We start from the raw sequence: 15,570 nt of genomic DNA on the forward strand, positions 1-15,570 counted from the left end.
ATCCCACAGGAATCCCCCCTCTAGTGAAGGTCCTGTCTGTACTCTATTTCCTGGCCAGTGGGTCTTTTCAAACAACAGTGGCCATGGCATCAGGGATGTCCCAGGCAATGTTCTCTAACATGTTGTCCAGAGTGTTGTCTGCCCTGCTGAAACACATGCGCAGCTACATCATTTTCTCTCAGGTGGAGGATTTGCCCACAGTGAAAGGTGACTTCTATGCCCTGGGACATATCCCCAACACCATTGGTGCAATTAATGGCACACATGTGCCATTTGTACCCCCCACAGAAATGAACAGGTGTACAGAAACCGGAAGAGCTACCATTCTATGAATGTGCAGATGGTGTGTTTGGTAAACCAGTACGTCTCCCATGTGAATGCCAAGTATCCTGGCTCTGTGCATGATGCTTACATTTTGAGGAATAGCAGCATCTCTTATGTGATGGGCCAACTCCAGAGGCACTGTGTGTGGCTAACAGGTGAGGCCAAGGTCCCAATACAGTTGACATAGGAGTCTGGGTATGGGGCTGTCCCTAAGGGTTAGTGTGTGTGTCTAACAGTTGTCCCTCGACATTTGCAGGTGACTCTGGGTACCCCAACCTGTCATAGCTACGGACCCCAGTGAAGAATCCCAGGACAAGGGCAGAGGAATGCTACAATGAGGCACATGGGCGAACTAGGAGGGTGATCAAACGCACCTTCGGCCTACTGAAGGCCAGATTCCGGTGCCTCACATCTGACAGGTGGTTCCCTATACTACTCACCAAAGAAGGTGTGCAAGATAATCGTAGCCTGCTGTATGCTGCACAACCTGGCTTTGCGACGCCTGGTGCCTTTTCTGCAGGAGGATGGGCCAGATGGTGGTCTTGTGGCAGCTGTGGAGCCTGTGGACAAGTGAAGAAGAGGAGGCAAAGAAGAGGATATCGATAACCAAAACAACATCATCATGCAATGCTTCCAGTGAGACACAGGTAAGAAGATGTAACTGCTTCCCACATCTCATTCTATTGTTGGAACTAGCTTAAGTGTTTCATTTTCATTTAGGGTATGGACCCTGACTTGTGACTTTGACTTTCCATTTCACAGATGTGGGTCCCACTTTGTGCCATCTGCTATGTTTACTGCTGGCCTACAGCTGTGTTACATTGGTATGTGAACAAGTAAATTGACATTGCATATTCCATAGTTATTGCAATTACACATTTGTGAAAACACAGACTGACTCCAGATTGTTTTGTGATTGAAGTATGTTTATTCCTCTGCTAATAAGTGGAGTGGGTTGTAAAATGGGCTGGGGGATGGTGTAGGAATGTCCATGGCAGAGTCCAGTCTATTTGTTTCAAAGGTGCATTGTCCAAGGGGCATAGGAAGTGGAGCAATGGCAGTTTAAGGATGGACAGGGTGACATAGTGGGACAGAAGGGTGAAATTCAGGGGGGTCACATTTCCTCGTGGGGGTCTTGGCAATGTTCTCTGTCTTGTTCTGGATCTCAGGGACTTTTTGCGATGTGGTTCTCCATCTGCAGGGGGTGGGGTGCTGGTGTCCTGTTGTTCCTTTTGCGGTGCCTCCTGTCTACTAGCGCTGGCGGAGGTGGAGGGCTGTTCATCATCCAGGCTAGTGCCAGGGGCCCCTTGTTGTGCCACTGTGTCCCTCCTGGTGTTGACAAGGTCTGCCAGCACCCCTGCAATGGTGACCAGGCTTGTGTTAATGGAATTCAAGTCCTCCCTTATCCCAAGGTAGTGTTCCTCCTGCAGCCACTGGGTTTCCTGAAACTTGGCCAGTACCGTTGCCATTGTCTCCTGGGAATGATGGTAGGCTCCCATGATGTTGAAGAGTGCCTCATGGAGAGTGGGTTCCCTGGGCCTGTCTTCCCTCTGTCGCACAGCAGTGCTCCCAGTTTCCCTGTTATCCTGTGCCTCTGTCCCCTGAACCGTGTGCCCACTGCCACTGCCCCCAGGTCCCTGATTTTCTTGGGTTGGTGGGTTTGCCTGGGTTCCCGGTAGTGGTGGACAAACTACTGATTGACGTGTCCTGGGGACAGAGGGATGGGCCCGCTGGGTGGGTGCTGTGCTGGTGTTTCCTGAGGGGGGAGGCTCTGTGTTGGCTTGTGAAAGTGACAGGGAAAACGACTGTCCCGAGGTCCCAGATGGGCCGGGCTGGTCATCTTGATCCAGTTGTGCAGAGCTGCTGCCATCACTGTGGGCCTCTTCTGTGGGGGGACTGGATATGTCTGGCACCTCCTGTCCGGTGACGTTGGGTAGGGGTCCTGTTGGAGTGTAAATTCATAATTATTGTATCTGTGTGTGCCATCATGTACAATGGGTGGTTGACCCTCTACTCCAGTGCTTACATTATTGGCTTGTTCCTTGTGTGATTGGTGATTTTGGGGCATGAGTGAGTCACTGTAGTGGACATGCTTGGGTGATGGGTGTCCATACATTGGTGTTACATGCAGGGCTTGGTTTTGGGATGTGTGGGTTGTTGGGGTGATGGGTGTGAGGGTAAGAGTGGGAGTATGTGATGGCATGCAGGTGGGGTGGGAGGGATAAGGTAGTAAAGATTTGTCTTACGAGAGTCCAGTCCTCCTGCTACTCCTGCGAGGCCCTCAGGATGCACTATTTGCAAGACATGCTCCTCCCATGTTGTTAGTTGTTGGGGAGGAGGTGGGGGTCCACGCCAGTCATCTGTACAGCAATCTGGTGTCTGGAGACCACGGAACGCACCTTCCCCCATAGGTTGTTCCACCTCTTTCTGATGTCATCCCTAGTTCTTGGATACTGTCCCAGTGCGTTGACCCTGTCGACAATTCTGCGCCATAGCTCCATCTTCCTTGCAATCGAGGTCTACTGCACCTGTGATCTGAATAGCTGTGGCTCTACCCGGATTATTTCCTCCACCATGACCCTGAACTCCTCCTCAGAAAACCTGGGGTGTCGTTGAGGTGCCATGATGTGGTGTGGGTGAAGTGTGAGGTGGTGTCTGTCATGATGTTTGAGGGGGTGTGTTGGTGTATGTTGTTTGAGGTGTGTAGATGTTGTGTGAGTGATGGTGTTGTATGTCTGTGGATGCTTGAGTTGTTTTAGGTAGTGGCTCTCTCTGGCGTGCTTTCAAAATTCTGGTAGTAAGGGTTTGTGGGAGATGTGGGTGTGTGCTTTATATTGGATGGGGTGTGTGGGTGTGGTGTGTGTATGTGTATCAGGTGTGTGTACTTCGAATTGTCCAATGTGGTTGTGTTTTGTAAGTGTGTGTGTATTTTGGGTGCGGCAGTGTGTACTGCTAATGGATTACCACGGTTGAAAGATCGGCGCGTTGATTCGTTGGTTGTGATACTGTGGGAGTATTCCTGTTGGCGTGATGGTGTCAGTTTTGTTATCGCCAGTTTATCACTGACCTTTGGTATGGTGGACTTGTGTGGGTGTCTGTATTGTGGTGAATTCCGGGCTGTGGGTCGTAATACCTGTAGCAGAATGAGGAACAGTGTCTCCTGTGAGTTGCAATAAGGTCACTCTCTCTATTACACACACTTAACCAATGTTCTCCTCCAGGTGAGTACACTGCATTTGAGAGTTCTCTAACACATGTATTGTAGCATGGGACCACTGTGCTAGTGTTTGTGATTGCAATAATAGTGACTGCTGGGAGTTGTAGTCAAGTGTATCCTTAAATTGATAGACAACAAACAGGACTATTAGACAAGTTAACAATGGTCTGGTGTTTGGAGTTATTGAAACAGTGCTTGCTGGGAGTTGGAATGATATCAGTCCCTGCACTACGCACACTATATATATGTCATCTCCCCAAGGGAGCACTGTTGGACCTAGCTATTTTTGCAGTGTCATCCCCAATGTTTTTGCCTGCTTCCTCCTATTTTGTCTGACCTGTTTTTGTTGGCTCAAGGACTCTGGACACTTTACCACTGCTAACCGGTGCTAAACTGCATATGCTTTCTGTGTAAATTGTATTGTTGATAGGTTTGTCCATGATTGTCATATTTGATTTACTAGTAAGTCCCTAGTAAAGTGCACTAGAGGTGCCCAGGGCCTGTTAATCAAATGCTACTAGATGGCTTGTCCACTGGTTGTGCCACCCACATGAGTAGCCCTGCAAACATGTCTCAGATGCTCCACTCCAGTGTCTGTGAGTTCAGTCTTTCACTGCCAGTTCGACTTGGCAAGTGTACCCACTTGCCAGGCCTAAACCCTACCTTTTCATACATGTAAGGTACCCCTAAGGTAGGCCTTAGGTAGCCCCGTGGGCAGGCTGTAGTGTTTGTTTAATGTAGGACATATAATAATGTGTTTTATATGTCCTAAGTGAAATACTGCCAAATTCAGTTTTCACTATGCAAGGACTATCTCTCTCATAGGTTAACATGGGGACTGCCTTTAAATATTATTAAAGTGTAGATTTCCTTAGGGAGCAGATAGAAATATGGAGTTTAGGAACCCTGAACTCACAATTTAAGATTCCATCTATTAGTAAAGGTTGTTTTTAGAGTGATAGTTTGAAAATGACACTTTTAGAAAGCAGGTATTTTCTTGCTTAAACCATTCTGTGACTCTGCCTGTTTATGGATTCCCTGTCTGGGTCAATCTGACAGTTGGGCTGTTTGAAGCTCTCCTCTAGACAGTAACACAAAAGGAAATTGGTGTGTCGCATTCATATCCTGATGAACCATCTGTGTTAGGAGGGAGGGGAGGAATGGTCAATCAGACCTGAAAAGGCTGTGCCTGCCCTCACACAATGCAGTCTCCACACCCTGGTGTGTGTCTGTGGCCTGACCTTTGCAAGGCAGGATATTGAAAACAAAAGAGACTTCTCTTTGAAGTTTGCCTACTTCAAAGGCAGAAAGGGGCATAAGTAGTGGACTCAAAATCCCTGAAAATTAGATCACTTTTGGAATCAAGAGAAACCTCTGCCAAGGAGAAGAGCTAAAGAGTTGAGGAGAAATGCTGCCCCTGCCTGTGACTGTGTTTTTCTGGGCTATTCTAGAGTTGCTGCTTCTGCCCTTGAAAGGGGACAAAGACTGGACTTTGTTGTGCATTCTTGTTTGAGAAGAATCTCCAAGTGTCGCGCCGCACCGCGCGGCGTGAGCCGAGCGTTCGGCACAAGCCGGGCGTTCGGCTCTGGCCGCGCATCGTGTTCCAAAGACGCGGAGCGCCCCTAGCCTTTCCTGGACTTTTCGAGGCCCCAGACCTTACATGGGGCCTCGCTCTGCTCTCTCTCTCCGCATTGTTGGGGTCTCCTGACCCCTCTTACCTGTTCTTGCTCCTTCTTCTTTCTTCTTTCTTCTTTCTTCTTTCTTGGGTCTTTTTGTTGCACTTTCCTTTATGTCTTTTCCCCCTTCCCAGGTTACCTTTTTCTTCCCAGCATTCCTCATTCCCTATTCTCTATGGTTTCTACTCCATTCTGTTCTATCTACTTTTCCCTATCTAAGATGGTGTCCTTTTTCTTCCTGTGGGTCACTTCCTGTTTTTTGGTATTTAAGGTAGGTGTTTTCTTCTTTTCTTTGCGCTGCAACACTCTCTGTTCAGATGGTGTCTTTGCTCCTGATTTCCTTGCCTTTTGGTTCTGGAATTCGCCAATTCTGTGTTATTTGAATTCAGTACTTTTTGATTCCTGTTCTTCTGTTCTTGTTTTCAGGAATCATTCTGTTTGGAGGTTTTCCCCCTTTTTTGGAAGGTTTTTCTTCCCTCTGGCGCTATTTTCTGAAGGTCACGGTCTGTTCTTGGCGTTTCCATTGCCTACAGCACCGTGGCTACCAGAAAGAGTCGCGCCTTTTTGGGCCAAAGCCGAACACTCAAGATCCACGCCACGAGATCTGCACATTCCAGGCGGAAGCAGCACGTGAGTCGTGACACCAAGGGCTGAGCTTGCCACCTGTTGTGGAAGTCCCAGGGCCATCAAAGACTTCATCTGCCAGCACCTGGACTCTCTACTGAGACTGCTGTTCTGTCAAGTGCTGACCTATCCAGTCCTTGGGCCCTTGAAAGGTGAAGTTGGCAAGAACTGAAAATTCCCACACAGAATGCTGTGCAGGGAAATTTTCGACACACCTACCACAATGCAGCTGGTAAGCGACGTTCCGCCAGCTTCGTGACTAAAATCAATGCTCCACCTGCATCGCAGCTGGGAGATCGACGCATCGTTGCTGGAGAAATGATGAGCAACTCCCGTTATGGAGGCTGATAATGACGCAAACCCCACGCACCGCGGTTTCCTAACACTGTGCGACTGGTTTTCCACGCATCATCCATGGGCATCCAAGTCAATCCGAGTCTGCGTGGATCCCAGGTGCCACATCCGGAAATTGACGCATCTCTCTCTTGCGAGGGAGTAAAACTACGTATTGCCAACCCAAGTGGAGAAGGAAACGATGCAAGGCCTCACTTGAGAGTAAGGAATTGACGTAAGTAAGGAATCTACGCATTGCTACCCTTTTCCGATGCACGTTCACCCGTGCGCCTTTATTTTTTATGGTAACCAGGTACTTTGTGTAACAACATAATTCTAACTATTTTTGAAGGATTAAGACCCTCATTACAACCCTGACAGTTGGTCATAAAGCAGCGGTAATACCACCAACAAACCTGTGGCAATAAATATGAAATTATGACCATGGCAGAAACCGCTCAGACAGACAGCCACTTTAACACACCAACCGCCAGTGCCAAACCAAAAGGCACCACGGTGGTAACCGCCAAAAGCCAGGCAGAAGACAATGTACCACCCACAGTATTATGACGCACCTATCCGCCACCTTTTCCGGGGCAGTACCAACGACATCAAAAGCCTGGCATAAATACTACACAGAAGGGAAATGACTCACCTCTGGAGACTCAGGGAAGAACCACGCTGCCATGGAGCCTGAGCTGCATGTCTTCCCCATGCTCTTCTACCTTCTGCTCCATTACAAATACCAACGCCGGCGAAGACGACTACGGTGAGTACTACTGCCTAGCACACAGGGGGGGGGAGGAAAAAGAGAATGACACACACATTTGCAACACACAACACCCCCACCCCCAACATCAGACACACAACCAGATGCAGTAACATAACATATACACCCTGTACCCACCCCTCAGGAATAATGCAAGGACAACTACTATAGTGTAAAAAGGCTGCAATAAGACAAATATAGCTGAAATACGTGCATCCAAATAAAAAAGTATACACATATTTACAATGCAAGGGACACTGCCCAGTATTCAATGTCTGAAGGCCATAGGGCCACATCACAAAGTCCAAGGCCCAACCTCACTCTTGCAACAACATGGAGAGAACACTGCAGGGGCATCAGGTCTAAAATAGACAGGCACCTCAGGGGGACAGGAATGGGGGAGTACCTCAACCAGAAGATGGTACAACACCTCTGGTCCTGGAGGGGACAACATGCCCATTACTCTGTCCTGGGGAGTGCAAGGCCACAGTCTCTCAAGTTGGTGATTTGCCCACTGCTTGGTCCTGGGAAGTGCATGACCACAGTCTCTCAAGTGGGTGATTTGCCCACTGCTTTGTCCTGGGGAGTGCAAGGCCACAGTCTCTCAAGTGGGTGATTTGCCCACTGGTTCGGGAGGGGGCATTGTGCCTAGTGAGCTTCATCCTGGGAAGGATGGGGTGAGTGGATGGCTTCTCCACTGGTTCTAGGGGGGGCATTGTGCCCAGTGAGCTTCATCCTGGGAAGGATTGGGTGAGTGGATTGCTTCTTCCACTGGTTCTGGAGGGGGCACTGTGCCCAGTGTGCTTCATCTTGGGAAGGCGGGGGTGAGTGGATGGCATCTCCACTGGTTCTGGAGGGGGCAACATAACCTGTGATGCAGATCTTGGGGCGTGCAAGGACCCACAGGATTCTCTGGGGCCAGATAGCACTACAGCCCATGGATGCAGGACTAAACACTGTCCACCGGCGGTGACGGCTGCTCAGTGGTGGTGCTGGTGGCAGTACTGGCAGTGGTGGCGGGAGGCTCCAACCCTTCCCCTGCAGCCTCAGATGGCTGCCCACTGGGGCTGCAGCTGCTGGCAGTGGTGCTGGCGGCGGTGCTGGTAGCAGTGCTGGCAGTGGTGGGGGGAGGCTCCAGCCCTTCCCCTACAGCCTCAGACAGCTGTCTACTGGGGCTGCAGCTGCTAGCAGTGGTGCTGGTGGCAGTGCTGGTAGTGGTGGGGGGAGGCTCCAGCCCTTTCCCTGCAGCCTCAGACGGCTGCCCATTGGGGCTGCTGCTGCTGCTGGCAGTGGTACTGGTGGTGGTGCTGGCAGTGGTGGGGGGAGGCTCCAGCCCTTCCCCTGCAGCCTTGGAGGGCTGCCCACAGATGCTGGCAGTGGTGCTGGTGGCAGCGCTGGTGGCATTGCTGGCAGTGGTGGGGCGAGGCTCCAGCCCTTCCCCTGCAGCCTCGGACGGCTGAACCACCATGGTTGGTGGTGGGGGCTCCGACTGAGTCCCAGCACTAGGCCTCTTGTCTTTTGTGCCTGCTGGTGCAAGCCCCTTGCTCTTCCTACCAGCAGCTGGGGATGGCTCCTAGCTCCTTTTGGCAGCAGCTGAGGACTACTCATTGCCCTTCCTCTCAGCAGCCAGGGATTACTCCCTGCCCTTCCTTTTACTAGCTGGGGGTGCCTCCTTGCCCTTCCTTTGTGCAGCTGGGGGTGCCTCCTTGCCCTTCCCTGCAGCAGCTGTCGGTGCCTCCTTGCCCTTCCTTGCAGCACTTGGTTCAGGCACCCTATCAGTGTGGTTGCCTGGGGCATGGGATCCTCTCCTACCTGGTGTAGCTGTGGACACTACTGTGCCCCTGGACTGGGTGGCTGAGGTGCTTTCCTGGGTTTTGACCACCTTGACTTGATGTGAGGAACGGGGGGAGGGCTAGGGAAGAGGTCAATGGTGGAGAGCAAAAGCTTCTTAGGGACATTGGGACGGGAAGAGAGAGATGGTTTGGGAGTGGAGGAAGAGGGAGTGGTTGTAGGAGGTGTCAGTCTGCTGTGTTTGGGTTCAGGTACATGAGCTGGATGGCTGTTAGGTGTCTGAGTGCTTGCGTCTGTGTACTTTGGGAGGAGGGGGCACAGACACAGTGGGAGAGGACACAGGGGACGTGTGCATGGAAGTGGGGGTGGTGACTGCCAGTGAGGGGCGTGTGCTGTTAGGTGTGCTGGTGACGAGGGAAGTAGATGAGGATGTAGTGCATGCGGGTGTGAGTGTAGACACAACTGGGAGGGAGGTGGAGGACGAGGAGGATGGGGCCACAGTGGAGGTAGTGGATGTGGTATGTCTGCATCTGGATGGTGTTTGTGTAAGTGACTGTGTGATCAAGTGTGGTGCTTGTGTTTGTCATATCCCCCCTTGTGTTTTGTCCTGCGTGCATGCTCGTCTGACTGTGTGCTTGGGATAGGTTGGGGTTGAGGGGAATGGGATTGGGATTGGGTAGAGGAAGTTTGAGGGGGGAGGCTAGAAACAGGGACAATGGCTGCCATCAGAGAAGAGGCCAGAGCCTGGATTGATCTATGTTGGGCCGCAATGCCAGTGTGAATGCCCTCCATGAATGCCTTTGTCTGTTTTATTTGGGCTGCCAGCCCCTGGATGGCATTCACAATGGTTGACTGCCCAACAGAGATAGATCACAGGAGGTCAGTAGCCTCCTCACTCAGGGAAGCAGGACTAACTGCATGGAACCGCTAAACGCATGGGGAGGACGCCACTGACATATCGGTGATGTCCCTGGCAGGTGTATTACAATGTTCTCACTAGCGGGAGCATTGTATTACGCATTCCTGCCTAGCTGTCCGGCAGAAACAGTGTTATGAAATTGGTCTTGGATCCTTTAAGGAAGCTGAAGCCAATATCCTAACACTCCCGCATCCTTGCAATTCGCACTCTCTGCAAAGCAGACAATTTGCATTCCCAAGGTGCTCAGCAGGGGGGCCCCCACTGCCTTTCCACCAGCCTTTCCATGGCAGGGTCCTCTCCATGAAAAGGCTGGTAGAAAGTGGGACAGTAATCAGCCAGGTGGCCATATTTCCTGGCGAGGACGGCGGTCCCCTGGCGGGTCCACCCGCCATGGTTGTAGTTGGGCAGTCAGGCCACCAAAGTTGCAGAAGTCTGTCCGTCAGTGTGAGAGTGGCAGTTCCTGGTCCGCCACACTGGTAATGAGGCCCTTAGTTTTATTTGTTTCTTTTGATGTGATATTATATTGTTTGTGTAAACATAATGTGATTGTTATATGGAATTGTTTGGTTTATGTGTTCTAATTATTTTATTTTATGTGGGTTAAGATTGTTTTTAACTTTCTTGGCTTGTACCAGATACATTTTCTTTTCAATTTATATAATTTTATGATATCAAGGTTTATTAACATTACAATTTAAATTCATTTTTAAAAATATCATATTTATTAGTTTAAGTTAAAAAAAAGATTTAGTAAGTTGGTTTAGGATTTGTCAAATGTTTTGAGTATATTGGAAGGTTATGGTTCATTTTATAATGTGCTTTTGGCTATTATTTCAAAGTTCTATTTCTTTGGTATTTATAAAGAGTTTGATTTTAATTTGTAGCATCTCATACATTCTTTTGGTTTGTTTGCTAAGTTTAGGGCCAATTTGGCTAACAGATTGATACATTCATAGTTGTTGGTAATGCTGAGTTTTGCCTAGTGTGAATTGGATAGCATTGTGCTTTCCTTCTAGTGCATTGTTGGTTTTGCATTGTTTGTTTTGGCTTCCTGTGCCATTGTACTGTCATAGACATTTTACAATGGTATTTGGAGTTTTGGTTGGCATCTGTGTCCAAAGCGATACAGTCTGCCAAACCAAGGGCCTCATTATGAGTTTGGAAGTCAGACCACCAAACCGCCATAGTGGCGGCCGCCAAAAGACTGCCATGTTGGCGGTCAAACAGACCACCGTATGACTATTCATACAGGCAGGACCGACAAAAGTCTGCCAAATATCCAACACCACTAATACTTTGGAGGGCAGGAAATAGGCAGTCCTACCACCAGCATTGACATCCCATCAACCAATCACCAAACCTATTACAAGTACAAAGCCACCAATGGCGGTCTGAATCACTACGGTTCACATTCAACAAGGTAAAACACTACACTACATTGGATGGATTTGAAAACAACACAGTTGACACACATTGCCACATCTGACACACCAGCAGAGCACACTATAAAACACACCCCTTCACACACTACAATCTTTTATATCCACAATGCCAAACATAGTAGCCAGAGCGCATGATCAAAAAAGATAAAACCATAGGACTGGCACCCCACAAAACTTACACTAAGCACATTTCCCACACCCTCAACACACCCCTATCACATCCATTTGCACCACACTACTCCATTTACTCCCTGCGCACCAAACTAATGTTTATTATCACCACCATGTCACCCCTAAAAACTCCCCATTTCACTGAAGATGAGTTAAGAGGCATTGTGGATGAAATCATCAGAGTAGAGCCACATGTATTTGGAGCCCAGGTCAAGCACACTACTATTGCTAGGAAAATGGAAATGAAGCAAAGGATAGTCAACAGAGTGAATGCTGTAGGCCCCACCCCGCGCACAAGGGATGACATCAGGAAGAGGTGAATGACCTCGGTGGGAAGGTCCATTCCATGCCATCCAAGCCCCAGCTACACGTCCAGAAGACTGGTACTGGGCCCCCACCTCCTCCCTTACAACTCACATCCTGGGAGGAGAAGGTTTTGGCCAGTCTGCATCCTGAGGGCTTGACAGGAATTAATGGGGGAGTGGAGTCGGGTAAGTCATAACACAAACATATCATCACAATGTATTGTCATGCATGCTCCTTGCTCACCTTTTGGCAACTTCACTGCCAAACTACTCAACAGCCCAGTGTCCACCTGTCCTGAAACCCCTTCTGTCCTCTAGTATGGTAACAAGACTCACCTGGGAAAACAATAACTCTGTATAGTATGTGTACAGCTGTATGCTGTGTGGGTGCAACAGGCACTGACAGGAATGCTAAGACCAGTAGGCACTGCTACTCTCACTCCACTCAGCCACCAGTGTCATCTGCTCCAATGACCCTTGTCCCTCTACTCAGACTTTGAACTGTATTCACCTAAGAGGATTACATCTCTATACTGTGTGTAGTACTTGGAGTAACATGACTGTAGATCCCAAGAGGGCCAGTCCCTGTGGCTCCAATAACCAGGACAGTATCCATATGACATTATGCACCTGTCTGTGAACTCACAAATGACGTTTATGTACCTGGTAGGGACCAAGATACTGATCAGGGTACACTCTTTGATGTGGCTAAACACCTAGATTGACGTGACTGCCATGTTCTGAAATATTCCTCACTCGACTCCTGACACTGCTGCCAGCAAGACCTCCACAACCTGAGCTGCTTTGTACCACCGCTAGCAGAAATCATGCCATGTCCAACAGGTGAGGCAGCCCCTGCCTTCTCCCAGAGGAGCTGGAGAAGCTAGTGGACGAGGTCGTACCACTGTATCAACAGCTCTATGGTACACCAGAGGAGCAGGAAAGTACCTCATGTACACGTTTTTCATTGTACTTCACCATGTTTTTCCTCCTCACAGGCTACATTTTGCCCATGTGTGCTAGGATGAAAAGTCAAGGCAATGGAGGTTGAGTCAGTGTAGCATCAATGGGAGAATCAATGTTCATGTAACTGTGTTCAATGCCAGATGTTGCGCCCTTAGACTTTGGTGTGTGTGTCTGTTTTGAGTGTATCCGGTTGTACTGTATGTTGGATGCACAAAACTAGCTGAGGTGACATCACAGCCATCCCTATACATGACTTGACAAATGGATGTTGTTAATGTGAGACCACATTTATTTGAATGACAGCATAAGCTGCGTATGCATGTTGAATGTGTCAGGTGTGTGTCAAGTGAGCTATGTCCATGTTGCCTGTGAGATTTTAAACCACATCTGGCATTACTAAACTGTTATTCTGAAGGCATATCCTGACTTAATTTGCCCTTCAGGTTACCACATGCCAATATGTTGTTGGCTACATGATGTACTGTCATGCATGGAAGTGAAGGGAATGGAGTGCCATGTAGGTTCTGCCTGCTCAGCCTGCGGAGATCAGGGCCTGTTAAATGTACCTACCAGTATGGGTCCAAGTGTAGGCTGGTGTTGAGTCTTAATGACTATGCAATTCTGACACTGTGTCCACTGTCTGTATCCAAGTATGTCCTGTCATGCAAACCAATCTAGGCTCTGTTGATAAATGCAGCTTATTGAGGTTCTTTCATTGATGAGTATGAAAATGGTTTTAGTAAAAAGAGGCAATGATCTGTATATTATGTGCACTTGGCATCACTGTCAATGTGTGTCTCTGATCCCTAACAGGTCCCTTACTCCCACAGTCCTGTTGACAGCATCATACAGGTCATGTTTGTCCTGTGCAGGCATATTGCATAAATGATAGTCCCATAATACAGACAGTGTGAAGAATCCTGGGAACCCATGATTTGTGAAACATTGGTTTGGTCACATAACAGATAATGGACAATGAATGCTTTTGTTTGTAGGATGCCATCTCTGTAGGATGAACACATATGTCCAGAAGTATGTTCGGTGGCACATGATACAGACCCCTTCCCCCTGAGGTGGTATTATTATGCACTTGTCAGTCCACATGTTCATACATGGACAAGTTGGACACTCCTATACCCACCATACCAGGCCCTTTATTGTAACCAATGTGTAATTTTGAGTTTGTACTCTGGCAGTAGCCCGTAGCAACTGTATGCAGGGAATCATTCTCAAAGAGTATGAGTGTATAAATGCATTCATGTCTAAGGAGTGTGGCACTCAGAAGCCACAGAGGTGTGATGTGTTCCTCAGCTACAAGTCAGATTGCTAGAGCATGTACCACAAGATGTCAGTTATGTAACCTAGTCATTGCAGGGTTTGAGCAGAGTGGTGGATCAGTCTGGTGATTGGAAGGTGTTTGCGTTTCTTTTGCATCCATACAGGTCAAGGCCATCAGAAGAAAGGGTTTGGAGAGCCATCACCCAGAAGGTGCGGACCGCTGGGGGTTCACAGCCGGCGGAGAGCCCACTGCAGAAATAGGTGGGAGGACCTGAGGCACTGAGCCCGGAATATCACAGAAGCCCAGCAGGGGCTCTCCTCCCAGCGTGGGTGGGGAGCCTCTCAGACAATGACCTCCCTAATGGCCAGCATTCTGGCAGGGATCTAAACGGAGCTGGATGGGCATTTGAGGGCAGCACAGCAGCCACAAGGGGGTGAGTATCCAAAAATACCTCCCTGTCTCTTTGCCAGGTGATTAAATGGGGCATTGACTGCTCCCCCTGACAATTATGGATGAGTCACGTGTCACACGACAGATGGGAGATTTTTTGTGTGGACATGTCATGTGTATCAAACTGATGTAACTTGCCTTCTGTACCTGGGATCTGGTACAAACCTGTGGGAATTGCTCAGCCAATGTTCTCTGCAGGGACCACAAATGGCTATGTACACTGATCATTCATGTACTTTTTGTTGTTGTAGTTGGTGTAATTTCTGACCCAAAGATCACGTGAAAGTCACAGAACTCAAGGTAAGTGGGTTATAGATCACTGTCCTCTGCCATCTCTCTGGTCATATGTGTATGTAGACATCTGCCACCCAGAAGCAAGTTTTCTAGAGTGCATGATGTTTGCTGGTGCCTAAATGTGATGTGTTTGTGCCCAGTATAGATGTGATGTGGTTTACAGATGTTGCAAACTACTTTTCCTTGGTAAGTGGGGATTGTCCATTAAGTAGAATCATGTCCTATGAGTGTAGCCATCATTCCTTATGCCTACATGTCAGCATGCTTATTCTACTGTTTCAGGCATGTTCTACCCATTTTGATGGGATGATGTCTGCATAACCTTACATATACGTAAATGGAAAACTGTTAGTGGAATAGCACATTTACAATGCTGATCCATTTCATGCTGTGCCACGGACATGAGTGTGTCAGAATTGTTTATTGTCTGGCAGATACCTCCATGCATCGTAGTATGTCATTTGTCATGTAGGACTGCAATAGCAATTAGGGACATGACATTGGGGCCCAGACTGTATAACTATTCTGTGTTCATCTATTACCTTGATGTAGCATCTTGTGGGAAAATGCACTGCATATGTTGAGTGATTCAGGCTTGTTTAATGGTTGTGACTTGCAGTAATGTTGACATCACATGTGTTTGGGTTAAGGCATTCATCCACAGAAAGATACCAGGGTTGGTGTTAAAAATGGGGTCTCTAGTTGGCAGAGGTGTACACCCTTGTCCAAATATGGACCACAATCCTAGTCAGGGTAATCACACATTATCCTGTGCCCACCCACTGGCAGCTTGGCACTGAGCAGTCAGGCTTAACTTAGAAGTCAATGTGTAATGTATTTGTGCAAGAAATCATGCAATATCACAGTGAGAACACTGTAAAAAGACACTGCACATGTTTAGAACAAATATAAGCCATTTATCTGATTAAATGAAGGTCAAAACAATCAAGATTTGATAATCATAGGTTGAAGTATCACTTTTGTAATGATAAGAAGAGTCTGTAGTTCTT

The sequence above is a fragment of the Pleurodeles waltl genome, chromosome 8, assembly GCF_031143425.1.
Source record: "Pleurodeles waltl isolate 20211129_DDA chromosome 8, aPleWal1.hap1.20221129, whole genome shotgun sequence".
Taxonomy (NCBI): Eukaryota; Metazoa; Chordata; class Amphibia; order Caudata; family Salamandridae; genus Pleurodeles; species Pleurodeles waltl.